At 43.3% G+C, this 26,885-nt stretch overlaps 1 protein-coding gene across 2 annotated transcripts in view; it reads right to left on the bottom strand.

Moving 5' to 3' along the window:
• The window catches only part of LOC128687962 (organic cation transporter protein), a 123,214-nt gene extending 110,507 nt beyond the window's left edge, over positions 1 to 12,707 (bottom strand). Inside the window, exon 1 of one of the 2 annotated variants that reach the window (XM_070083639.1) lies at positions 12,664 to 12,707. The gene's annotated coding sequence lies outside the window, so the exon portion shown is untranslated. Of the gene's footprint in view, positions 1 to 12,654 lie in introns of both variants that reach the window. The other variant, XM_070083640.1, reaches the window with a different exon arrangement.
• Positions 12,708 to 26,885: the final 14,178 nt, after the last annotated feature.

Below are 26,885 nucleotides of genomic sequence, written 5' to 3'. Positions count from 1 at the left end.
CCTATGGAATTTGTGCATGGGGCTCAACAACAATTAACCATCTCAGACCACTAATTACCCAACAAAAGGCTGCAGTTAGAATGATAACAAATTCTCATTACAGGCAGCACACTCCACCAATATTCAATACACTAAAACTACTCACCATACAAAACATCCATACTTATTACTGCACCTATTACATACATAGAACACTTAACTCTGATATTAACCCTCCCCTCAAACATCTCCTTGCCAACCTCAACAGAACACATGACCATAACACAAGGCACAGATCACTCTTTGATGTTCCTCGTGTCCATCTCACACTATGCAAAAACTCAATGCACATAAAAGGCCCTAAAATCTGGAATTCATTATCTGTAAATATAAAAGAAACACTACCTGTTTATAAATTCAAGTCTCTTCTCAAAGATCACTTACTCACCCAAAACCAAATAAATACTGAATAACTGAACCTAATAAATTGTATATCTTAAATGTTTCTCACAATTATATGACATAAATGTTAAACCTAAAACCCAATCTAACTTTATTATTTTTTAAATACACTACCTAACAGAATACTCCATACGACTGAATGTACAACATGAATGCAACCATATGACCTGTCTTTGTAAAACTCACTTGTGCTTTATAGTAATCTGTTTACATTAATGTTTTATCACTGATTTCATCATTGCTTAGTTAATCTTAAGTTAATTTTAAGCCAGCCCGTAATGCTATGCATAGTATAAGTGGCTTTGGCATGCTGCTCTTATCTGTATTTTTTTGTACCTCTGTATGTGTGCTCAAATTGTAAATAAATAAATAAATAAATAAATAAATGACCTACTTACATTGGGGAATCCCCACTTACCAGTGACAATGCCTTCACTGGTTGCACCTAATCTGCCTCCAGTACATAAACCCACTTCCTCCTGTACCATTGACTCAACGCCCTGGACAAGCTGTTGACCGTCATAACGTATTCTTCCCCCTCGCTAGCAGAAAAAAAAACTGCAAGCCACATGTGTAGGCGTGTCCACAGTTGTGTGTGTTTGTGTGTATGTATGTTTGCATAAGCGGGAATATGCGTGCATGCTCGTGCATGTGTACGCGTGTATATATGCATGAGTATAATGCTGAATATATATGTGTGCATATGTATATGAACCAGTGTTCCTGCCAAGACCCCAAAGAATATAGACTGCGATCTCCCGGAGCGCAATAGATCCACCGTTCAGAATAGTGCTTGAACAATAGTGTTCTTGAAAATGTTACGCATTTCAAAACTTCAAAATGTGCTTTTTTCCATCCTGTCGGTATCACCATATCATTTTCCTTCGTAACTCGCAAAACGGGCGGGGCTTAAACCCATACCAAGTGAGTCCTAAAACTTACAGGCCAGTGCGTTAACCACTGGGCCAGCTGGCTCCAATAAGATTCATACAACTGGGTATATTTTTATACACCATAGGGAGGTTAGCATAAGCCTCCACACGGTCTTTTAAAGGATAGAGAAACAAATGTTGTATAATGGGACATTTATTGACGTCTCGCCCACACAGAGCGCTTTATCAAGGTCATAAACATACCTGAGATTTATCAAGTCAGCAACAGATCAGATCTTTTTGTGACTTGATAAAGCCCACTGTGTGGGCGAAACGTTGACAATAATGGATCTCATTTGTATCTTTATCCATCGTGTCAGTATTTTATACCATTTATCTCCGCAGGCTTGTCTCATGGACATTACTATTCAGAGAGAGTATAATCAAGATATATCTCCCGCTAGGCTGCCACTCTGCATTGCCTAACATGGGCCAGTAGGCCCATGTTAGGCAGGTGTTATGTTCACCGAGTGGTACCAGTACGTGATATTTTAGTCGTAAGCACATGGCCAGGTGACCAGACTGGGGGGTCATTGGTCTAATCCGGAGGGGGGCGACATGGACCTGCTCCGCATGGGAGTAGGCCTGTTGCAGTGTTCCTTCTTTCTTATGTTCTTATGTTCTTATAACTACAAGGAATGGAAGCGTCAGAAAACAGTATTTGGCTAGACTCGCACACACGTACGTGAAATCCCGTTTTCTTTATTGCTCAAAATAGTTGTTTACACTATCAGTAAATGCAGTAACCTCCTGTAGCGTTCCATCGCTGGGTTATTGCCCTCCTTCAAAAAATTCCCAGGTGGTACATTCGCGCGCGCGCACACACACACACACACACACACACACACACAGTATAGGCTAGGTGGAGTATAAGCAGACAGTACAGGCTAGGTGGACAAAGACTACAGACTTCACTCAGGGTTCTAGAAAGACCTTGGGGTGACCATAACACCGAGCACGTCACCGGAGGCACATATCAACCAAATAATTGCTGCAGCATACGGGCGCCTGGCAAACCTGAGAATAGCGTTCCGATACCTTAATAAGGAATCGTTCAAGACACTGTACACTGTGTATGTTAGGCCCATACTGGAGTATGCAGCACCAGTCTGGAACCCACACCTGGTCAAGCACGTCAAGAAGTTGGAGAAAGTACAAAGGTTTGCAATAAGGCTAGTCCCAGAGCTCAGGGGAATGTCGTACGAGGAAAGGTTGAGGGAAATCGGACTAACGACACTGGAGGACAGAAGGGTCAGGGGAGACATGATAACGACATACAAGATACTGCGGGGAATAGACAAGGTGGACAGAGAGAGGATGTTCCAGAGAGGGGACACAGAAACAAAGGGTGACAACTGGAAGCTGAAAAACTCAGACGAGTCACAGGGAAGTATTTCTTCAGTCACGTTAGGAAGTATTTCTTCAGTCATAGAGTCGTCAGGAAGTGGAATAGCCTAGCAAGTGAAGTAGTGGAGGCAGGAACCATACATAGTTTTAAGAAGAGGTATGACAAAGCTCAGGAAGCAGAGAGGGAGAGGACCTAGTAGCGATCAGTGAAGAGGCGGGGCCAGGAGCTGAGTATCGACCCCTGCAACCACAATTAGGCGAGTACACACATGCACGCACACACACACACACATACACACACACACAGAGTAGTCAGTAAGTGGAATAGTTTGGGAAGCGATGTAGTGGAGGCAGGATCCATACATAGCTTTAAGCAGAGGTATGATAAAGCTCACGGCTCAGGGAGAGTGACCTAGTAGCGATCAGTGAAGAGGTGGGGCCAGGAGCTCGGACTCGACCCCCGCAACCTCAACTAGGTGAGTACAACTAGGTGAGTACACACACACACACACACACACACACACACACACACACACACACACACACACACACACACACACAAGGGCAAGCACACACAGAACTTTCCTCAGAACACCATCCCAACACAAACTACAATCCACACTCACAGCTTCCACCCAACACCCAGCTATAGAATCCCACAGTATGCTACCAGGTCTCCCACCCTCACAGGCCCCCAAACCACAGTGTTGGAAAGGAAACTGAAGGTATGGTACACAAACGCTGATGGAATAACAAATAAGTGGGAGGAGTGGCACGAAAGAGTCAAAGAGGCATCACCGGACATCATAGCTCTCACAGAAACCAAGCTAAGAGGTATGATAACAGATGCCATCTTTCCAACGGGATACCAGATCCTGAGGAAAGACAGAGGTAACAGGGTTGGTGGAGGAGTGGCACTGTTGATCAAAAACCGATGGAATTTTGTTGAGCTGGAGAGAGGAGACAGTGGAGAAGCAAGCGATTACATAGCGGGAACATTTCATTCTGGAGGTCCCAAGGTGGTAATTGAAGTGATGTATAACCCACCACAGAACAGCAGGAGGCCAAGGCAAGAGTATGACGAGAGCAATAGAGCGATGGTTGACACACTGGCTGCAGTGGCCAGAAGAGCTCATGCATGCAGGGCAAAGCTCCTGATCATGGGTGACTTTAACCACAAGGAGATCGATTGGGAGAACTTGGAGCCACATGGGGGCCAAGACACATGGATGGCTAAGATGATGGAGGTGGTACTGGAAAGCTTCATGTACCAACACGTAAGGGACACTACAAGAGAGAGAGGAGAGGAGAGCCAGAAATGAATATGCACAGATAAGAAGGGAGGCCCAACGACAATATGAAAACGACATAGCAGCGAAAGCCAAATCTGACCCGAAGCTGTTATACAGCCACATCAGGAGGAAAGCAACAGTCAAGGATCAGGTAATCAGGCTAAGGAAAGAAGGAGGAGAGACAAGAAATGACCGTGAAGTATGTGAGGAGAAGAGGAGACTGAAGGAGCTCCAGAAAGACGGAGAGGTGGGGCACACCACCAAGTACTGGACACAGTACACACAATCGAGGAAGAAGTGAAGAGGCTTCTGAGTGAGCTAGATACCTCAAAGGCAATGGGGCCGGATAACATCTCTCCATGGGTCCTGAGAGAGGGAGCAGAGGCGCTATGTGTACCCCTAACAACAATATTCAATACATCTATCGAAACAAGGAGATTGCCTGAGGCATGGAAGACAGCAAATGTAGTCCCAGTCTTTAAAAAAGGAGACAGATATGAAGCACTAAACTACAGACCAGTGTCACTGACATGTATAGTAAGCAGAGTCATGGAGAAGATTATCAGGAGAAGAGTTGTGGAACACCTTGAAAGGAATGATCTCATCAACAGCAGCCAACATGGTTTCAGGGACGGGAAATCCTGTGTCACAAACCTACTGGAGTTCTATGACATGGTGACAGCAGTAAGACAAGAGAGAGGGGGGTGGATGGATTGCATTTTCTTGGACTGTAAGAAGGCGTTTGACACAGTTCCACACAAGAGATTAGTGCAAAATCTGGAGGACCAAGCAGAGATAACAGGGAAGGCACTACAATGGATCAGGGAATACTTGTCAGGAAGACAGCAGCGAGTCATGGTACGTGGTGAGGTGTCAGAGTGGGCGCCTGTGACCAGCGGGGTCCCACAGGGGTCAGTCCTAGGACCAGTGCTGTTTCTGGTATTTGTGAACGACATGACGGAAGGAATAGACTCCGAAGTGTCCCTGTTTGCAGATGTGAAGTTGATGAGAAGAATTAAATCGGACGAGGACCAGGCAGAACTACAGAGGGATCTGGACAGGCTGCAGACCTGGTCCAGCAATTGGCTCCTGGAGTTCAACCCCACAAAGTGCAAAGTCATGAAGATTGGGGAAGGGCAAAGAAGACCGCAGATGGAGTACAGTCTAGGGGGCCAGAGACTACAAACCTCACTCAAGGAAAAAGATCTTGGGGTGAGTATAACACCAAGCACATCTCCTGAAGCGCACATCAACCAAATAACTGCTGCAGCATATGGGCGCCTAGCAAACCTGTGAACAGCATTCCGACATCTTAATAAGGAATCGTTCAGGACCCTGTACACCGTGTACGTTAGGCCCATATTGGAGTATGCGGCACCAGTTTGGAACCCACACCTAGCCAAGCACGTAAAGAAACTAGAGAAAGTGCAAAGGTTTGCAACAAGACTAGTTCCAGAGCTAAGAGGTATGTCCTACGAGGAGAGGTTAAGGGAAATCAACCTGACGACACTGGAGGACAGGAGAGATAGGGGGGACATGATAACGACATACAAAATATTGAGAGGAATTGACAAGGTGGACAAAGACAGGATGTTCCAGAGATGGAACACAGCAACAAGGGGACACAGTTGGAAGTTGAAGACACAGATGAATCACAGGGATGTTAGGAAGTATTTCTTCAGCCACAGAGTAGTCAGGAAGTGGAATAGTTTGGGAAGCGAAGTAGTGGAGGCAGGATCCATACATAGTTTTAAGCAGAGGTAAGATAAAGCTCACGGTTCAGGGAGAGTGATCTAGTAGCGACCAGTGAAGAGGCGGGGCCAGGAGCTTGGACTCGACCCCTGCAACCTCAACTAGGTGAGTACACACACACACACACACACACACACACACACACACTCAGAAGTGTCCCTGTTCGCAGATGGTGTGAAGTTAATGAGGAAAATTAAATCAGATAAGGATCAGGCAGGACTTCAGAGAGACCTGGACAGGCTGGACACCTGGTCCAGCAACTGGCTTCTCGAATTTAACCCCGCCAAATGCAAAGTCATGAAGATCGGGGAAAGGCAAAGAAGACCGCAGACGGAGTATAGGTTAGGTGGCCAAAGCCTGCAAACCTCGCTCAAGGAGAAAGATCTTGGGGTGAGTATAACACCGAGCACGTCTCCGGAAGCACATATCAACCAGATAACTGCTACAGCATATGGGCGCCTGGCAAACCTGAGAATAGCGTTCTTGTACCTTAGTAAGGAATCGTTCAAGACACAGTACACCGTGTACGTCAGGCCCATACTGGAGTATGCAGCACCTGTTTGGAACCCACACTTGATCAAGCAGGTCAAGAAATTAGAGAAAATGCAAAGGTTTGCGACAAGCTTAGTTCCAGAGCTAAGGGGAATGTCCTGTGAAGAAAGGTTAAGCGAAATCGGCCTGACGACACTGGAGGACAGGAGGGATCGGGGAGACATGATAACGACATACATAATACTGCGTGGAATAGACAAGGTGGACAGAGACAGGATGTTCCAGAGATGGGACACAGAAACAAGGGGTGACAATTGGAAGTTGAAGACCCAGATGAGTCAAAGGGATGTTAGGAAGTATTTCTTCAGTCACAGAGTAGTTAGGAAGTGGAATAGCCTAGCAAGTGAGGTAGTGGAGGCAGGAACCGTACATAGCTTTAAGATGAGGTATGGTAAAGCTCATGGAGCAGGAAGAGAGAGGACCTAGTAGCACTCAGTGAAGAGGCGGGGTCAGGAGCTGAGTCTCGACCCCTGCAACCACAATTAGGTGAGTACACACACATTCACACACACCAATATATCCATATATATATATATATATATATATATATATATATATATATATATATATATATATATATATATATATATATATATATTGTATATTGTATATATATATATATTACTCCCGCCAAGGCAGTCCAGTCTCGCCCCATGAGGGGATATACGTTTAAATTTAAACGTTGCCTGTTTATTCTCGGCCCCGTAGCTCGATTGGTAGCGCACTCAGCTCACATGGCTCGATCTCCGGTACGGGTGGAATCATCAGGACGTGTTTCCTTAAGATACCTGCTGTCCATGTTTACTTATCAGTAAAATAGGTACCTGAGCTTTAGTCGACTGGTGTGGGTCGCATATGGCGATAAAATTGACCTAATTTGCCCGAAATGCTCTACACAACAAGGGGCTTTCTATATAGTAGTATGTCATTGATGTCAGCTATGGTCTGTATACCTTTTACATGTACTTTGAGAAATAAAGATTATTATTATTATATTATTATTATTATTATTATTATTATTATCACCTTGCTAGACGTATTGTTACCTTTGTTTAAATCACTTTTTTAAATACGTTTTCATAGGTTTAAAATTAAATAACCTAGTCTGACTTAATATGAATGAGCACCCTCGCTTAAAAAAAAGTATAGATACAAGAACAATATTTTAAGAGTAGGCTAGGTGTTAACTCGAATTTAATTCAAATCGAAACAGAAGCTAACACTACCTTGCGTCTGGGAGTCTTACTCAGGACTTTTTGGTTAATGTTTTTTTGTGACACAGACTTCGCCAACCTCAACTTTATTTATATTGTTGGTAGGCAGCCAGAAGTAGTGAGACTCTTGTTCTTATCTCGGACAAACCCAAGGTTACACTAATTTCCTTTCCTGTTTCTATGATGATGATGATGATGATGATGATAATAATAATAATAATAATAATAATAATAATAATAATAATAATAATAATAATAATAATAATTTGTACTGAGTTCAGAACAGATCGCTCCTGCCTTTTCCACTTCCTGGACTATGACGATATATTGTTACATCCACTGAAAGACAAGCAAAATATACTTTTAGTGTACACTGACTTTGCAAAAGCCTTTGACAAGTGCGACCACAAGTGCAAACAAAATGCGCCCTAAAGGAATAATTGAGAAGGTGGGCAGATAGATATTTAACGTCCTCACAAAAAGACCACTCTATGTACTGTTGTACATAGAGTGAAATCGGGGGCTGCTAATGTGAAAAGTTGTCCCCTCAAGGCTCAGTACTCTCGCCACTTTCAACTTCATTTTCATTTGTGACAGACAGAGACGTAAATCATAACACTGTATCATTCTTTGCAGACGATACTAGAGAGCTTTAATAGAGACAAGTAAGGTTCCAAGTTGATGTAAATCCAGTCTTCCACTGGGCTACTGACATATTGTTCAATGAGGATATATTTAATTTACGTCATTAACGAATGGATGAAATATAAATAAGACTGGAGTAAAAGAGAAAATCAAACCACTTAGTGCTACACAAGTCAAATGTGAGAGACCTGGGAGTGATAATGTCAGTTGATCTCATGTTCATCTGCAAGGAAAATGATTGTTTGGACAATCAGAACATTCTAAACAAGAGATGCCAAGCCAATGATGACTCCCTTCAGGGCACTCGTTCTCTCTAGGCTCGAGTACTGCTAAGTATTAAGGGGGCCCTCTTCAAGGCCTGGAGAATATGCAGAGAACCTTCACAGCTTGTATAAACTCTGCCAAGCACCTAAATTACTGGGATCGCTTGAAGTCCCTAGATCTACTCCTTAGAACGTAGGTGAGAAAGACGCATCATAATCTTGGAAGATACCGGAGGGATTTATCCCAAACCTGCACATCTATGTTTGGGGAATCTGTAAGCATGGAATATCAGGAAAAACAAATGGGACACGCAACTCTGAGCATCCTAGAAAATGTCGTGACCTCCTGGCTAAAGGAGTGTCGTTCTTCCTCCTGTAAATTCTTTCACCCAGAAATGTACCACTCTTCGGTCCTAAAACCACGGGGCTACAACACCAGCTGCCCTGCATACCATCTGAAAGGGACCAGGCTGTACAAACCTCATAAAACAAAAACAAAAAACAGTAATTACGACAACCCCACTACAAGTGATTTTTTTAGTGGCAGGAAACGGAGAAAGAAAATGGAAGGAAATAAAAATGGTCCACCACCTTGGAACCTTGTTGGACTGGAGGAACAGCCAGTGCCTTCCCCCCTTCCCCATGGCCCTCCAGAACCACAACTACTTATGCCAATAACAAAACCCCCGCAACAAACATAGAATACAGTCTCGTTTATATTTGTTAATATACATGGCCTAAAGCCATCCACCAACAAAATACCTTTTATCAGTGGACTTCTAGATGAGTCAAATGCGATGTTTGCAGCCTTCACAGAGACCCACACAAAAGATTACTTTGAAACGAAATATGAATAAATGGGTACAGCCTTTTTAAATGCGACAGAAAGAACAGGCAACAAGGTAGGGTTGGTCTGTATAGCAAAGAGTCGCTCATCTGCACGGAGATGCTGAACACCACAAATGTTATAGTTTAAGTTTTAACAATGAAGATCGAGAACCGAAACCTAGTCATTGTGGCTGTATATAAGCCACCAGATGCAACCTCTCAACAGTTCAAGGAATAGCTACTGAAAATTGATTACTGTCTGGAAAGCCTTCCAGCTCCATCCTCAAACATCTTACTGCTTGGTGATTTCAACCTAAGGCATACAAAATGGAAGAATGTAGCAAATAATGTTATAGCTGAAACAATCCCTGGAGGCAGCGCAGATGAAAGGTCACACACACATGAGCTACTAAATCTCTACGATAAACACACGCTAAATCAGCAGACAGTGGAGCCAACAAGATTACTCAGACAAGATAGGACTTACACAAATGACAACAAAAAAAAAAAAATGAGTGAGATAATGAAATCCCAATACTACTCTGTGTTTAGTGGGGTACTAGTCAGTCTAAAGATCGACAATTCAAATGAATTTTTACATGAATGAGCCTCAAAATTCCATCAATGTATGCTAGATTTCCGACATTACCGTAACTCCGATAGACATTGAGAAAGCCATTGACAACATGCCCATGCACTCAGCCCCAGGCCCAGACTCGTGGAACTCTGTGTTCATTAAGAGCTGCAAGAAACCCCTTTTGCGTGCCCTAAGTATACTATGGAGAAAGAACTCAGACAGGGGTGAAATTCCAGTCATTAAAAACAATGGATATAGCCCCACTCCATAAAGGTGGTAGCATAGCATTAGCTAAGAACTATAGACCATTAAGCTCTAAAGTTCCACATCATAAAAATCTTTGAAAGAGTGCTAAGAAGTGCTATTGCAAACCACTTGGATTCCCAAGATCTGCATAATCCAGGGCAACATGGGTTCAGGGCAGGTCGCTCCTGCCTCTCACAACTACTGGATCACTATGATATGGTCTTGGATGCACTAGAAAAAACAGAATACGGATGTTATATACACAGACTTTGCAAAAGCCTTTGACAAGTGCGATCATGGCGTAATAGCGCACAAAATACGTACCAAAGGAATAACTGGCAATATGGGGAGATGGGTCTTCAACTTTCTAACCAATCGAACACAAAGAGTAGTGGTAAACAGAGTCAAATTGGAAGCTGCTATAGTGAAAAGCTCTGTTCCACAAGGCACAGTGCTCGTCCCCATTCTTGTTCCTCATCCTCATATCAGACATAGACAGAGTTGTAATCCACAGTACAGTGTCATCCTTTGCAGAGGATGTTAGGATCTGCATGAGACTGTCGTCTTTAGAGGACACGGTTCACCTCCAAGAATATATAAATCAAGTTTTCTAGTGGGCAACGGAAAACAATATGATGTTCAATGAAGACTAATTCCAACTACTCCGTTATGGAAAACTGGAGATAATAATTAGAGCTGAGTATACTACATACTCTGATCATACAATAGAGCGAAAAAATAATGTGAGGATCTCACTTTCAAGGATCACAACAGTGCCACGATCACAGCTGCAAAGAAAATGATAGGATGGATATTGAGCATGTTCAAAACAGGAGATACCAAGCTAATGATGATCCTTTTCAAATCACTTGTTCTCTCTAGGCTGGAATACTGCTGTACATTAACACCTCCGTTCAAAGCAGGTGAAATTGCCGATCTAGAGAGTGTACAGAGGACCTTTACTGCACTTATAAGTTCCATCGAACACCTCAACTACTGGGAACGCTTGGAAGTACTTGACTTGTACTCGCTGGAAAGCAAGCGAGAGAAATATATCATAATCTACACTTGGAAAAACCTAGAAGCAATGGTCCCAAATTTGCACACAAAAATCACTTCCTATGAAAGTATAAGACTGGACAGGCGGTGAAAAATACTCCCAATGAAAAGTAGGGGAGCCATTGGTACACTAAGAGAAAACACCCTAAGTGACTCACGAAATCGTAATGACACGATTGCAAACAAACCATACCACGAACACTATTAGTGTCCGGGGCCCAAGACTGTTCAACAGCCTCACACCATGCATAAGGGAAATTACCAATAGGCCCCTGGGTGTCTTCAAGAGGGAGCTCGACAGATACTTAAAGTCGGTGCCGGATCAGCCGGGCTGTGGTTCGTGCATTGGACTATGTGCGGCCAGCAGTAACAGCCTGATTGATCAGGCCCTGATCCACAGGGAGGCCTGGTCGTGGACCGGGTCGCGGGGGCGTTGATCCCCGGAATACCCTCCAGGTAGACTCCAGGTAGATAGACCGAAATCACTACATATGAACACAAGAGACTAGGCAGACGCTGCAGGATACCTCCAATGAAAAACAGAAGAACGATGAATACACTCAGAGGAAACTCCATAAGTATTATGGGACCACGACTTTTCAACACCCTCCCTTCATGCATAAGGGGGTTTTCCTACAAACCCCCCTCGCTGTCTTCAAGAGGGTACTCAACAGATTCTTTAAAACAGTTCCTGATCAGACGGGTTATGGTGCATACGTTGGACTGCGGGCGACGGGTACTAACACCTTGATCGATCAAGCCGGCAACCAGAAAACCTGGCCTGGGACCGGGCCGCGGGAACGGTGACCTCTGGAAGCGCCTCCACGTAAATAATACATAACTATTCAACTATTTAGAGAGGAAACTTTCGACCCACGTTTCGAACCACTTCATTATTTATACATCTGATATGAATCTAATGATTCTAATTATGATACTTTTATAAGAGGTGTATATATGTGTATATATACACTTAAGAATTTACACCTGTTTTATTTTAATTATTTTCCTTGACAAAGTTTACAACCCAACGTTAACGCGGAAAAATAATTTGCTGAAACAATAGGATATATATACACCAAGAGACGTCGCTCAGTGTATTATATACTCTCAGAATTTGTTTTAGTACCTGTTGTATGTATTAAAACATTGACTAGCGGTGTACGGGGGATATACAAGCTTAATGACCCTCGTGTACTTGATATTCTTTAATAAACCCTATAGACTAGTAGCAAATATACCCAACTAAAGGCAATATTTTACCCATTTTTTAAGCTTGTTTCTTTTCCCTTACCATAGTTCTCAATGTCGAAATCTTTCAGCAGTGAATCATTCGTGTCATTTTTGTATTTATCTTATGTATTAGAAGTCAGATATGTTAAGACCCTCGTTCATGATACCCCAGATAAAAGGTACATAAAATGCAAAATATTAACTACGAAGTTATATGGTAACAGCTATTTAAACTAGGAAAGTTGACTTTTAAAGAAGTGGAGTAAGGGATACCGGGCTCACCGTAGTGCGCACTTCTCACATCACCGTGTTAATGCCGACTGACCCATTGAAGTACCTGGCACCCCCTCCCTCAAAGCACATGGCACCCTCTCCCACCCTGCACATGACCCTCTCTCCCACCCTGCATATGGCACGGTCTCCCTCCCAGCACATGACATCGTCTCCCTCCCAGCACATGGCACCCTTTCCCTGCCTGGAGTATACCTGGAGAGTTTCGGGGGGCCAACGCCCCCGCGGCCCGGTCTGAGACCAGGCCTAGTGGTGGATCAGGGTCTGATCAACCAAGCTGTTACTGCTGGCCGCACGCAGGCTGACGTATGAACCGCAACCCGACTGGTCAGGTACTGACTTTATGTGCCTGTCCAGTGCCTTCTTGAAGACAGCCAGGGGTCTATTGGTAATCCCCGTTTGTGTTGTCTCTCAGTATACTCGTGGCGCCCCTGCTTTTCAGTAGGAGAATGTTGCATCTCCTGACGAGTATTTGCTTTCATAGGGAGTGATTTTCGTGTGCAAGTTTGGTACTAATCCCTCTAGGATTTTCCAAGTGTATATTATCATGTATCCCTCTCGCCTCCATTCAAGGGAATACAAATCAAGGGACTTCAACCGTTCCCAGTAATTTAGGTGCTTCATTGTACTTATGTGTGCCGTGAAAGTTCTTTGTACACTCTCCAGGTCAGCAATTTCGCCTGCCTTGAAGGGGGCAGTTAGCGTACAGCAGTATTCCAGCCTCGAGAGAACAAGCGATTTGAAGAGAATCATCATGGGCTTGGTGTCCCCTAGTTCTGAAGGTTCTCATTATCCATCCTATCATTTTTCTAGCAGATGCAGTAGATACATTGTTGTGGACTTTGAAGGTGAGAGCTTCTGATATTATCACTCCCATGTCCTTCACATTACTTTTACACTCTACTATATGGTTAGAATTTGTCGTATACCCTGATACAGTTTTAATTTCCTCAACTTTTCCATATCTGAGTAGTTAAAATGTCTCTTCATTGAAATTCATATTATTTTGAGTGACCCATATGAAGATTTGGAAGATGTCCTCTTGGAGTCTTGCTGTGTCTTCGATGGAGGCCACTGTCATGGCAATTCGGGTGTCATCCGCAAAGGAAGACACGGAACTATGGCTTACATCTCTATGTCAGATATGAGGATGAGGAATAGGATGGGATCGAGTACTGTGCCTTGTGGAACAGAGCTTTTCCACCGTAGCTGCCTGGGACTTTACTCTGTTAACTATTACTCCTTGTGTTCTATTTGTTAGGAAGTCTTAATTCCATCTACCAACTTTTCCTGTTATTCCTTCATCAAGCATTTTGTGCACTATTACACCGTGATCGCACTTGTCGAAGGCTTTCGCAGTCTGTGTAACTTGGCCTGTATGTATTGTACTTGTAGAAATAAATATTATTATTATTATTATTATTATTATTATTATTATTATTATTGTTACTATTATTATTATTATTATTATTATTATTATTATTATTATTATTATTACTATTATTATTATATTATTATTGTTACTATTATTATTATTATTATTATTATTATTATTATTATTGTTACTATTATTATTATTATTATGATTATTGTTATTATTATTATTATTATTATTATTATTATTATTATTGTTACTATTATTATTATTATTATTATTATTATTATTATTATTATTATTATTATTGTTACTATTATTATTATTATTATTTTTATTATTATTATTATTGTTACTATTATTATTATTATTATTATTATTATTATTATTACCTGGAGTTTACCTGGAGAGAGTTTCGGGGGTCAACGCCCCCGCGGCCCGGTCTGTGACCAGGCCTCCTGGTGGATCAGCGCCTGATCAACCAGGCTGTTGCTGCTGGCTGCACGCAAACCAACGTACGAGCCACAGCCCGGCTGATCAGGAACTGACTTTAGGTGCTTGTCCAGTGCCAGCTTGAAGACTGCCAGGGGTCTGTTGGTAATCCCCCTTATGTGTGCTGGGAGGCAGTTGAACAGTCTCGGGCCCCTGACACTTATTGTATGGTCTCTTAACGTGCTAGTGACACCCCTGCTTTTCATTGGGGGGATGGTGCATCGTCTGCCAAGTCTTCTGCTTTCGTAGTGAGTGATTTTCGTGTGCAAGTTCGGTACTAGTCCCTCTAGGATTTTCCAGGTGTATATAATCATGTATCTCTCCCTCCTGCGTTCCAGGGAATACAGGTTTAGAAACCTCAAGCGCTCCCAGTAATTGAGGTGTTTTATCTCCGTTATGCGCGCCGTGAAAGTTCTCTGTACATTTTCTAGGTCGGCAATTTCACCTGCCTTGAAAGGTGCTGTTAGAGTGCAGCAATATTCCAGCCTAGATAGAACAAGTGACCTGAAGAGTGTCATCATGGGCTTGGCCTCCCTAGTTTTGAATGTTCTCATTATCCATCCTGTCATTTTTCTAGCAGATGCGATTGATACAATGTTATTATTATTATTATTATAAAATACCAACAAGACGAGGAATCAGAAACACATATAATGCCTGGGTATCTCAGTCACAGCACCTGGCTCCCCCATTCCGAATCACAGCACCTGGCTCCCCCATTCCGAATCACAGCACCTGGCTCCCCCATTCCGAATCACAGCACCTGGCTCCCCCACTCTCAATCACAGCACCTGGCTCCCCCACTCTCAATCACAGCACCTGGCTCCCCCACTCTCAATCACAGCACCTGGCTCCCCCATTCTCAATCACAGCACCTGGCTCCCCCACTCTCAATCACATCACCTGGCCCCCCTACTCTCAATCACAGCACCTGGCTCCCACACTCTCAACCACAGCACCTGGTCCCGCCACCAATATACTGTGAAAAATTATGAGTATGAAGTTTACAGGCACAGTCCTGAATTACTGCACACATAATTTGGGGAGGACACAACTAAAACATATAACATTTATTGACAGTAGTTGCACCTCGGCGATGGGTAGGATTTTAGGACACTGGGTGGCAACAGTATCCCTCCTTGGATACTCACCCACACATAAGCTGCACTTTTAAATAGTTATTAATTGTTAAATTTAAGCCAGTAACTCTGATAAATTATATCTGTGGTCTGTATATGGATGATTAATGACCTGACTTTGCTAATTAGTGGTCTGGTCCACAAAATATGCACATTTATAGGAGAATGTATAAAGAGAACGTACATAAATTACATATATCAGTCTTATATTACACTATAAGTGCAATATAACGAACATTTACCTAGATATTTCTTGGGTCTCACATCCTAACGCTTCCCTAACAGATAAACTAGAGGTTGGCCAACATAGCAGTTTACTATAGTGAACTGGGAAGCTTACATAAGGTGTGCCACCTTTGAAGACGATGCTGCGTCTGTTATATTCCACTTATCAGCTGTACTGTAGCTGAGTCACTCTTGAATTTCACAATTACAGGAACCCACGATGTTTACTTACCTCACATTCCTCCATTTACGCTGATACTCTCCTTATCGGCGTGATTAAACTAGATTTTTTATTTCTATTACACCCAACTGTTTTATACTACACCATATTTCAATGCCCTCCAAGGTATACAGACCTGCCTGACATCAATAACATACTACTACTATATAGAAAGCCGCTTGTTATGCAGAATGCTGAATGTTGAAGACAGAGTAAAACAACTGAAGCTAAATCATGTTTATAAAATTGCTCACAAACAGTGTCCAGAATATCTTGCTGTCAATTTTGTCAAGGTTGGGAACCAAAGCAATCATAGTACTAGGGGGAGAGAGCACAACTTTGTAGTACCCACAGTCAGTGGCCAGGCGTCAAACACCTTTTATTGTACAGCAATAAAGGAATGGAACAGACTACCCGCACATGTCAAAGCCAGTCATAGCATGAACCAGTTCAAGAAGTGCCAAAAAGTGTCTGATGAATGAAGCTACAGAAAGGGAGGGGAATGATTTTCTATTTTTTAGCTAATATACGTGTAAATTTTACCTTATTCCTAGTAATGACCCTCGTATTGTAGATAGTCGTAATGACCCTCGGGTAGTAGATAGTCTTTTTAGTATGATAATAAGATGTTATCTTCATTGTAGAATAATAAGAAAATATTATAACCTTTATATTATAATAATAAGGTAAAAGGACCCCAATGGAAATAACTCACTCTGACTTTTTTGGGTTATCCTAGGTTCTCTACACATATGCTGCTATGTATGATAATTCTATGTAACTGTATTTGTGTATACCTGAATAAATTTACTTACTTACTTATTTCGGACAAATTAGGTCAATTTTGTCCCAGGATGCGACCCACTCCGGTCGACTAACACCCAGCTACCCATTTTACTGATGGGTGAATATAGACAACCGGTGTAAAGAAACACGCCCAATGTTTCTACCCTCGCCGGGAATCGAACCCGGACACTCATCGTGTAAAGCGAGAGCTTTTGCTACCAGGCCACGGGCCACCGTGTTGGTTCTCTCGTGGCAAGAAAATTTTCTAAAGTCACACCAACACTACATTTTTTAAGCAATATTACATAATTCAATATTTACACATTAATTCCAGGAAAAATTAAAAAAATATCCACATTACTGGTAAACAGATAAAAGATTAGCCTTTATGTACCATAACGTAAATTGGAATTTAAAGACAACTCACAAACGTTCAAGAAATATCTAAATTACTTATCCATGACCTTTTATTATCACACCTTTCAAGCAGATACACTGTGAGTTACTGAAAATAATTCAGTGACCACTGTAACTAAATAACTCAATAACTACTGTAATTGTTGTAAATAATTTAGTAACCACTGGTTATGAACCGGACCTGGTCATGGTACGGCCGGTATACCTACACCTGGAGAGGGTTTCGGGGGTCACCGCCCTCGTGGCCCGGTCTGAGACTAGGTCTCGTGGTGGATCAGAGTCTGATCAACCAGGCTGTTGCTGCTGGCCGCACGCAAACTGACGTACGAACCACAGCCCGGCTGGTCAGGGACTGATGATAACATCAAAACGGCCTTCACAAAAAACATGACATCATTCTATAGCAGTTGGGAAAATAAAAAATCTGGGCCAGAGGATGCTATCGCCCCTGGTACAAATGCTGTCCTGGTAGACAGTAACTGTAAGTATAGAGAAATAAACGAGGGTGGCCTGGAGGGGGACAGGAGCTCTAGGGAGGAATCAGGTGTAGACAAGGACAAGGACATGCAAAAACCAATGTTACAGACTAGCAATACCACAGGGGATAAATAAAAAAGAGGATGCCCCGAGAAACAATGAAGATAAATTAGCAGAAATGACTGATGAAGGTTCCATTGTTAACATTAGTGCTGAAGTTAGAAATGAACCAGGACAACACGCACCAGTAGGGAATACAGTTGGGAATACAGTCACAAAAAACCAAGGTAAACAGAAACCAGGTCTGCAGGCATGGAATATCTGGAAGTGCAACTTTGACCACCCCAGAAAATGCCGTGCCCATATGAAAACAGGAAAATGCAACCTCCCTTCCTGTAAGCTTTTCCACCCTGAAATGTGCCGCCACTCTTCAGTTCAGGAAAGACAGTGCTATAACTTATATTGCCAGGCACACAGAACATCCAGACCATGGGAAAACCTCGATAGCCACAGCCACTCCAGATGGAGAAGTTTTTTAGCGCCAGGAAGGAAAAAAGGCTGGCAGGAAGTGACAGAAATCGTACACCAACTCCATTCATTTCTGGAGTGGAATCACAATCGATGGCCTCCACTCCAACACACAGATATTAGTGCCAGGAAAAAAAGACCCTCCCCCCACACCACCAATTCCACCAATCCGACGACATTCGTTTTTGCAAATATACAGGGTCTAAAGCCAGCAACAAATAACAAAATACCTTTCATCCATGGACTGCTTATGGAATCAAATGCAATGTTCGCGGCTTTCACAGAGACCCACATAAAGGATCACTTGGACAACGGAATATGGATCTCAGGTTACAATCTATACAGATGTGACAGAGTGAACAGGAATGAAGGGGGGGTTGGCCTGTATATCAAAGAGTCACTTAAATGCTCAGAACTACTAAATGCCTCAAATGATGTAGTTGAAGTTTTAGCAGTAAAGATCGAGAACCAAAACTTGGTCATTGTGATTGTATACAAACCTCCGGATGCAACGTCCCAACAATTCCAGGAACAGCTTTTGAAAATTGACCACTGTCTGGAAGATCTTCCAGCTCCTGCCCCCAACATCTTGCTCTTGGGGAATTTCAACCTAAGGCACCTAAAATGGAGGAATAAAGCAAATAATGTGGTAGCAGAGATAACACTAGGAGGCAGTTCAGATGAAAACTAGCACACAAGCTTTTAAATCTCTGCACCAAATTCACCTTAAACCAGCAAATAATAGAGCCTACAAAATTGGAGAATATGCTGGATCTCATCTTCACTAACAATGATGATCTAATACGAAACGTCATCATATAAAAAATAATATACTCAGATCACAACATAATAGAAGTCCAGACATATATGCGGGGAGCCCCAGACCGACAAAATATGATCAGTCACGTGCGAGCCTTCACCAAATTCAACTTCAATAACAAAAACATCAGGTGGGACCAAGTAAACCAGTGGTTCCCAAACTTTTTCAGCTTGTTACCCAATTTAACATGCCACATAAAGCATGTTACCCCTTTCACAAAATGTTGTTATTATTGATATACATGGCTAAACGTGAACGTATACAGCCTCGCATACTCTGCTAATCCTAGCAAAACCATTGAAAACGTATGAACCACACATACATTATATAAAAAATTAATAATAGCTACAAATTCACAGTAACAGTGGGTAAATACTAACTATATACTGCACAGGGCAGTACACATACATACCAGCTTATGTCTACCTCGGCTGATGCTCACAGATAAACTGACAGTGTGAAATAGAGGCAGCCTCAGGAAGTGAGTGATGCGTACTGGACAGGTCGATCTGGGCTACTGAGTGACTTTTGTCCTGAAGCATACCTGTCAAAATACTTTTGGGTTTCCACACACTTAGCTATATATTTCTTCTTTTCTAATACTGTATATTAGTTTTTGATGTTTATTGTTATTTGGTTTAACTTTATTACTTACTTATAATAGGTTTACTTTACAACTTTATATACTAAGACAAAGTTAACAATAATCCTCATACCGGGTACCACATTGTTTTCTTGATTTTCAGAATTCATAACTTTTTTTCTGTCACCCCTCCATTACCCCCCAAAAATGGTTAAATTACCCCCAGGGGGTAATTTACCCCCAGTTTGGGAACCATTGAAGTAAACCAAGTCCTAAATGACATAAACTGGGAAGATAGACTAAGCAACACGGATCCTACCCTATGTCTAGAACAAATTAACTCTGTGGTACTTGAGATATGCTCAAGGCAAATTCCCTTAAGGAAAAGGAGAAGATGTAAACTAGAAAGAGAAAGGCGCTCCCCATACAGGCGAAGGCAACGAATAACAGAGCAGCTACAAGAGGCCAATATATCTGCAATACGTAGGGAGACACTGGTCAGAGAAATAGCAAACATCGAACTAAAGCTAAAGGAATCTTACAGGAGTCAAGAAACGCGAGAAGAACTAAAAGCCATAAATGAAATTGAAAGAAACCGAAAGTATTTTTTTTCTTATGCCAAATCAAAGTCTAGAACAACATCCAGTATTGGGCCCCTACTTAAACGGGATGGGTCCTACACACATGACAGCAAGGAAATAAGTGAACTACTAAAGTCCCAATATGACTCGGTTTTTAGCGAGCCACTAACCAGACTGAGAGTCGAAGACCTAAATGATTTTTTATGAGAGAGAGACAGAATCTGGTAGACACACACCTATCTGATATTATCCTGATGCCAAAATGACTTCGAAAAGGCCTATGCACTCTGCCCCAGGCCCAGACTCATGTAACTCCGTGTTCATCAAGAACTGCAAGACGTGCTTTTAACATCCTGTGGAGAGGGAGCATGGACACTGGGGTCGTTCCACAATTACTTAAAACAACAGACATAGCCCCACTCCACAAAAGTGGCAGTAAAGCAATAGCAAAGAACTACAGACCGATAGCGCTAACGTCCCATATCATAAAAATCTCTGAAAGGGTTCTAAAAGCAAGATCACCACCCGTCTAGATACCCATCAGTTACACAACCCAGGGCAGCATGAGTTTAGTGCAGGTCGCTCCTGTCTGTCCCAACTACTGGACCACTACAACAAGGTCCTGGATGCTCTAGAAGACAAACAGAATGCAGATGTAATATACACAGACTTTGCAAAAACCTTTGGCAAGTGTGACAGTGTGTTTACCTGGAGTTTACCTGGAGAGAGTTTCGGGGGTCAATGCCCCCGCGGCCCGGTCTGTGACCAGGCCTCCTGGTGGATCAGCGCCTGATCAACCAGGCTGTTGCTGCTGGCTGCACGCAAACCAACGTACGAGCCACAGCCCGGCTGATCAGGAACTGACTTTAGGTGCTTGTCCAGTGCCAGCTTGAAGACTGCCAGGGGTCTGTTGGTAATCCCCCTTATGTGTGCTGGGAGGCAGTTGAACAGTTTTGGGCCCCTGACACTTATTGTATGGTCTCTTAACGTGCTAGTGACACCCCTGCTTTTCATTGGGGGGATGGTGCATCGTCTGCCAAGTCTTTTGCTTTCGTAGTGAGTGATTTTCGTGTGCAAGTTCGGTACTAGTCCCTCTAGGATTTTCCAGGTGTATATAATCATGTATCTCTCCCTCCTGCGTGCTATGTAATAGCACACAAAATGGGTGATAAAGGAATAACAGGAAAAGTCGGTATATGGATCTATAATTTCCTAACAAATAGAACACAAAGAGTAGTAGTCAACAGAGTACAGTCTGAGGCAGCTACGGTGAAAAGCTCTGTTCCGCAAGGCACAGTATTCGCCCCCATCTTGTTCCTCATCCTCATATCGGACATAGACAGGGATATAACCCACAGCGCCGTGTCTTCCTTTGCAGATAACACCCGAATTTGCATGACAGTGTCCTCCACTGAAGACACTGCAAGATTCCAGGCGGACATTAACCAAATCTTTAAATGGGCTGCAGAAAACAATATGAAGTTCAATGATGAGAAATTTCAATTACTCTAATGTGGAAAACGTGAGGAAATTCAAATTTCATCGGAGTATAAAACAAATTCCAACCACACAATAAAGCGAAAACCTAATGTCAAAGACCTGGGGGTGATAATGTCAGAGGATCTCACCTTCAAGGGCCATAACACTGTATCAATAAGATAAGATAAGATAAGATAAGATTTCGTTCGGATTTTTAACCCCGGAGGGTTAGCCACCCAGGATAACCCAAGAAAGTCAGTGCGTCATCGAGGACTGTCTAACTTATTTCCATTGGGGTCCTTAATCTTGTCCCCCAGGATGCGACCCACACCAGCCGACTAACACCCAGGTACGTATTTGCTGCTAGGTGAACAGGACAACAGGTGTAAGGAAACGTGTCGAAATGTTTCCGCCCGCCGGGAATCGAACCCGGGACCTCTGTGTGTGAAGCGGGAGCTTTAGCCACCAGGCCACCGGGCCACCATCGCATCTGCTAAAAAAATGACAGAATGAATGAGAACCTTCAAAACCAGGGATGTCAAGCCCATGATGACACTGTTTAGGTCTTTTGTTCTATTTAGGCTGGAATATTGCTGCACATTAACAGCACCTTTCAAGGGATGTGAAATTGCTGACCTAGAAAATGTACAGAGAACCTTCATGGCATGCATGACTGCGATAAACCACCTCAATTAGTGGGAACACTTAAAGTTCCTAAACCTGTACTCCCTAGAACACAGGAGGGAGAGATACATGATTATATACACCTGGAAAATCCTAGAGGGACTAGTACCAAACTTGCACACACAAAAATCACTCCCTACGAAAGCAAAAGACTCGGTAGACGGTGCAACATACCCCCAATGAAGAGCAAGGGTGTCACTAGCATGATGAGAGACAACACAGTAAGTGTCAGGGGGCCCAAGACTGTTCAACTGCCTCCCAGCATACATCAGGGGGATTACCAATAGACCCCTGGCTGTCTTCAAGCAAGTGCTGGACAGGCACCTCAAGTCAGTACCTGACCACTCGGGTTGTGGTTCGTATGTTGGATTACGTGCGGCCAGAGTAACAGCCTGGTTGATCAGGCCATGATCCACCATGATGCCTGATCACATACAGGGCAGCGGGGGCGTTGAGCCCCGGAACTCTCTCCAGGTGTACTCCAGGTGCCTGCCCAGTGCCTTCTTGAAGACAGCCAAGGGTCTATTGGTAATCCCCCTTATGTATCCTGGGAGGCAGTTGAACAGTTTTGGGCCCCTGACACTTATTGTGTTGTCTCTCAATGAACTCGTGGCGCCCCTGCTTTTCATTGGGAGAATGTTGCATCTCCTGCCGAGTCTTTTGCTTTCACAGGGAGTGATTTTCGTGTGCAAGTTTGGTACTAATCCCTCTAGGATTTTCCAAGTGTATATTATCATGTATCTCTCTCGCCTCCATTCCAGGGAATACAAATCAAGGGACTCCAGTAATTTGGGTGCCTCATTGTATTTATGTGTGCCGTGAAAGTTCTTTGTACACTCTCCAGGTCAGCAATTTCGCCTGCCTTGAAGGGGGCAGTTAGTGTACAGCAGTATTCCAGCCTCGAGAGAACAAGCGATTTGAAGAGAATCATCATGGGCTTGGTGTCCCCTAGTTCTGAAGGTTCTCATTATCCATCCTATCATTTTTCTAGCAGATGCAGTAGATACATTGTTGTGGACTTTGAAGGTGAGAGCTTCTGATATTATCACTCCCATGTCCTTCACATTACTTTTACACTCTACTATATGGTTAGAATTTGTCGTATACCCTGATACAGTTTTAATTTCCTCAACTTTTCCATATCTGAGTAGTTAAAATGTCTCTTCATTGAAATTCATATTATTTTGAGTGGCCCATATGAAGATTTGGAAGATGTCCTCTTGGAGTCTTGCTGTGTCTTCGATGGAGGCCACTGTCATGGCAATTCGGGTGTCATCCGCAAAGGAAGACACGGAACTATGGCTTACATCTCTATGTCAGATATGAGGATGAGGAATAGGATGGGAGCGAGTACTGTGCCTTGTGGAACAGAGCTTTTCCACCGTAGCTGCCTGGGACTTTACTCTGTTAACTATTACTCCTTGTGTTCTATTTGTTAGGAAGTCTTAATTCCATCTACCAACTTTTCCTGTTATTCCTTCATCAAGCATTTTGTGCACTATTACACCGTGATCGCACTTGTCGAAGGCTTTCACAGTCTGTGTAACTTGGCCTGTATGTATTGTACTTGTAGAAATAAATATTATTATTATTATTATTATTATTATTAATTATTATTATTATTATTACAATATTATAAAATACCGACAAGACGAGGAATCAGACACCTGGAGTTTACCTGGAGAGAGTTCCGAGGGTCAACGCCCCCGCGGCCCGGTCTGTGACCAGGCCTCCTGGTGGATCAGAGCCTGATCAACCAGGCTGTTACTGCTGGCTGCACGCAATCCAACGTACGAGCCACAGCCCGGCTGGTCAAGTACCGACTTTAGGTGCTTGTCCAGTGCCAGCTTGAAGACTGCCAGGGGTCTATTGGTAATCCCCCTTATGTATGCTGGGAGGCAGTTGAACAGTCTCGGGCCCCTGACACTTACTGTATTGTCTCTTAACGTGCTAGTGACACCTCTACTTTTCATTGGGGGGATATTGCATCGTCTGCCGAGTCTTTTGCTTTCGTTGTGAGTGATTTTCGTGTGCAAGTTCGGTACTAGTCCCTCTAGGATTTTCCAGGTGTATATAATCATGCATCTCTCCCGCCTGCGTTCCAGGGAGTACAGGCTCAGGAACTTCATGCACTCCCAGTAATTGAGGTGTTTTATCTCCGTTATGCGCGCCGTGAAGGTTCTCTGTACATTTTCTAGGTCGGCAATTTCACCTGCCTTGAAAGGTGCTGTTAGTGTGCAGCAATATTCCAGCCTAGATAGAACAAGCGACCTGAAGAGTGTCATCATGGGCTTGGCCTCCCTAGTTTTGAAGGTTCTCATTATCCATCCTGTCATTTTTCTAGCAGATGCGGTTGATACAATGTTACAGTCCTTGAAGGTGAGATCCTCCGACATGATCACTCCCAGGTCTTTGACGTTGGTTTTTTGCTCTATTTTGTGGAAGGAATTTGTTTTGTACTCTGATGAAGTTTTAATTTCCTCATGTTTACCATGTCGGAGTAATTGAAATTTCTCATCGTTGAACTTCATATTGTTTTCTGCAGCCCACTGAAAGATTTGGTTGATGTCCGTCTGGAGCCTTGCAGCGTCTGGAATGGAAGACACTGTCATGCAGATTCGGGTGTCATCTGCAAAGGAAGACACGGTGCTGTGGCTGACATCCTTGTCTATGTCAGATATGAGGATGAGAAACAAGATGCTAAAAACTGAGTCATATTGGGACTTTAGTAGCTCACTCATTTCCTTGTTGTCATCTGTGTAGGACCCATCTTGTTTAAGTAGGGGCCCAATACTGGATATTGTTCTCAACTTTGATTTGGCATAAGAAAAGAAATACTTTGGGTTTCTTTCGATTTCATTTATGACTTTTAGTCCTTCCCGTGATTCCTGTCTCCTATAAGATTCCTTTAGCTTTAGTTCGATGTTTGCTATTTCTCTGACCTGTGTCTCCCTACGCATTTCAGATATATTGGCCTCTTTTAGCCTCTCTGTTATTCTTTTCCGTCGCCTGTAAAGGGAGCGCCTGTCTCTTTCTATTTTACATACAATGCCTGGGTATCTTTTTTAAAAGAAACTAATTATTCATCTAGACTAGGGACCCCAATGGAAATAAGTCACTTGGACTGTTTTTTGGTAATTAACACCTATGTTACTATGCATGATAATTTGTGTAACTAATTATGTGTACTAGTACCTAAATAAACTTACTTACTTTCAAGGATCCTAATGGAAATAAGTCACTTTGTCTGACTTTTCTGGGTTATCCTAAGTAATCTACACATATGCTGCTACGAATGATAATTTATGCAACTATATATGTGTAACTATACATGGATCAATTTCTTCTTCTTTTGTTGGGTTTCAGGGCCACTGACAGCATACGCCGTACTGAGCCCGGCCGTCCAGTGCTAGGAGAGGGAATATCTACCAAAGTGGAAGAATGTCTTGACTAATAACTATGTATCATATGTCTCTGATACACCCTGAAGCCAGCAGGAAGGAGCAGGTACAAGCCAATATCTCCTGACGGTCCAGAGGGCGAAACCCCTTCCCGTTGAGGAGGACAAGTAGAGTGAAAGTGTGCACCCCAAGTGTGTGCAAGGCCACACAGAGAGTAGTCCGTGCAGAGTGATAACGTGGGCACCACAGCAGGAAGTGTTCCACCGTCTTAGGCTATGAGGGACACCATGGGCAGTACGGAGAGTCCGTCATCCAAAGGCGATACAGATGAGCCGCCAGTCATGAGTGCCCGACTCGAAGGCGAGTCAGTGCAACGTCCACTGAGCGGTTGGGATGGCTAGCCCAAGAGCAGGGGCCATTAAAAGTTCGGACAGAGCCCAACGCCGAAGAAGAGAGGGAGTGTGCAAGGCCCTCTTGCCATTGACGATGGATTTCCTTCCAAACAGCCCTTGTGAAATCACTGTGGCCCAGAGCAAGAGGGGTAACAGCAGGAAGTGTGTGTGCGAGGGAGACTGCCTGATCTGCCCAGATTCCAACATGGGCAGGAACCCACTGAAGGGAGATGCTCCAACCTGGGCTCCGCAAGAAGTGCAGGAGGAGAGATTGTGTCCGACAGACGAGGACGCGCAGTGATCGTGGACGGGCAGAGCACAAAAGTGCCAGGGAAGATTGGGAATCAGAGAAGAGAACCAATGGTTGTGGGGGAATGTGATCTAGGACAAAAGCCAGAGCCTGGTGAATGGCGAAGAGCTCCCCTGCCAGAACAGAATGAGCAGGGTCCAACCGCCATGTTTGAGGCAGGGAGAGATTAGCGAAGAAGGCCGCAGATGATGTAGAAAGGGGGGAGGACTGTGCTGAGCCATCTGTGTAGACGGAGAATGAAGAGCCATATGTAACAGAGCGAAACTCTTCAAATAGAAATGCAACTAACTGAGGGGGGTCCCTG

The sequence above is a fragment of the Cherax quadricarinatus genome, chromosome 10, assembly GCF_038502225.1.
Source record: "Cherax quadricarinatus isolate ZL_2023a chromosome 10, ASM3850222v1, whole genome shotgun sequence".
NCBI lineage: Eukaryota > Metazoa > Arthropoda > Malacostraca > Decapoda > Parastacidae > Cherax > Cherax quadricarinatus.
Note: the sequence above shows the minus strand (reverse complement) of the source record. Positions and strands in the feature narration are given on the sequence as shown.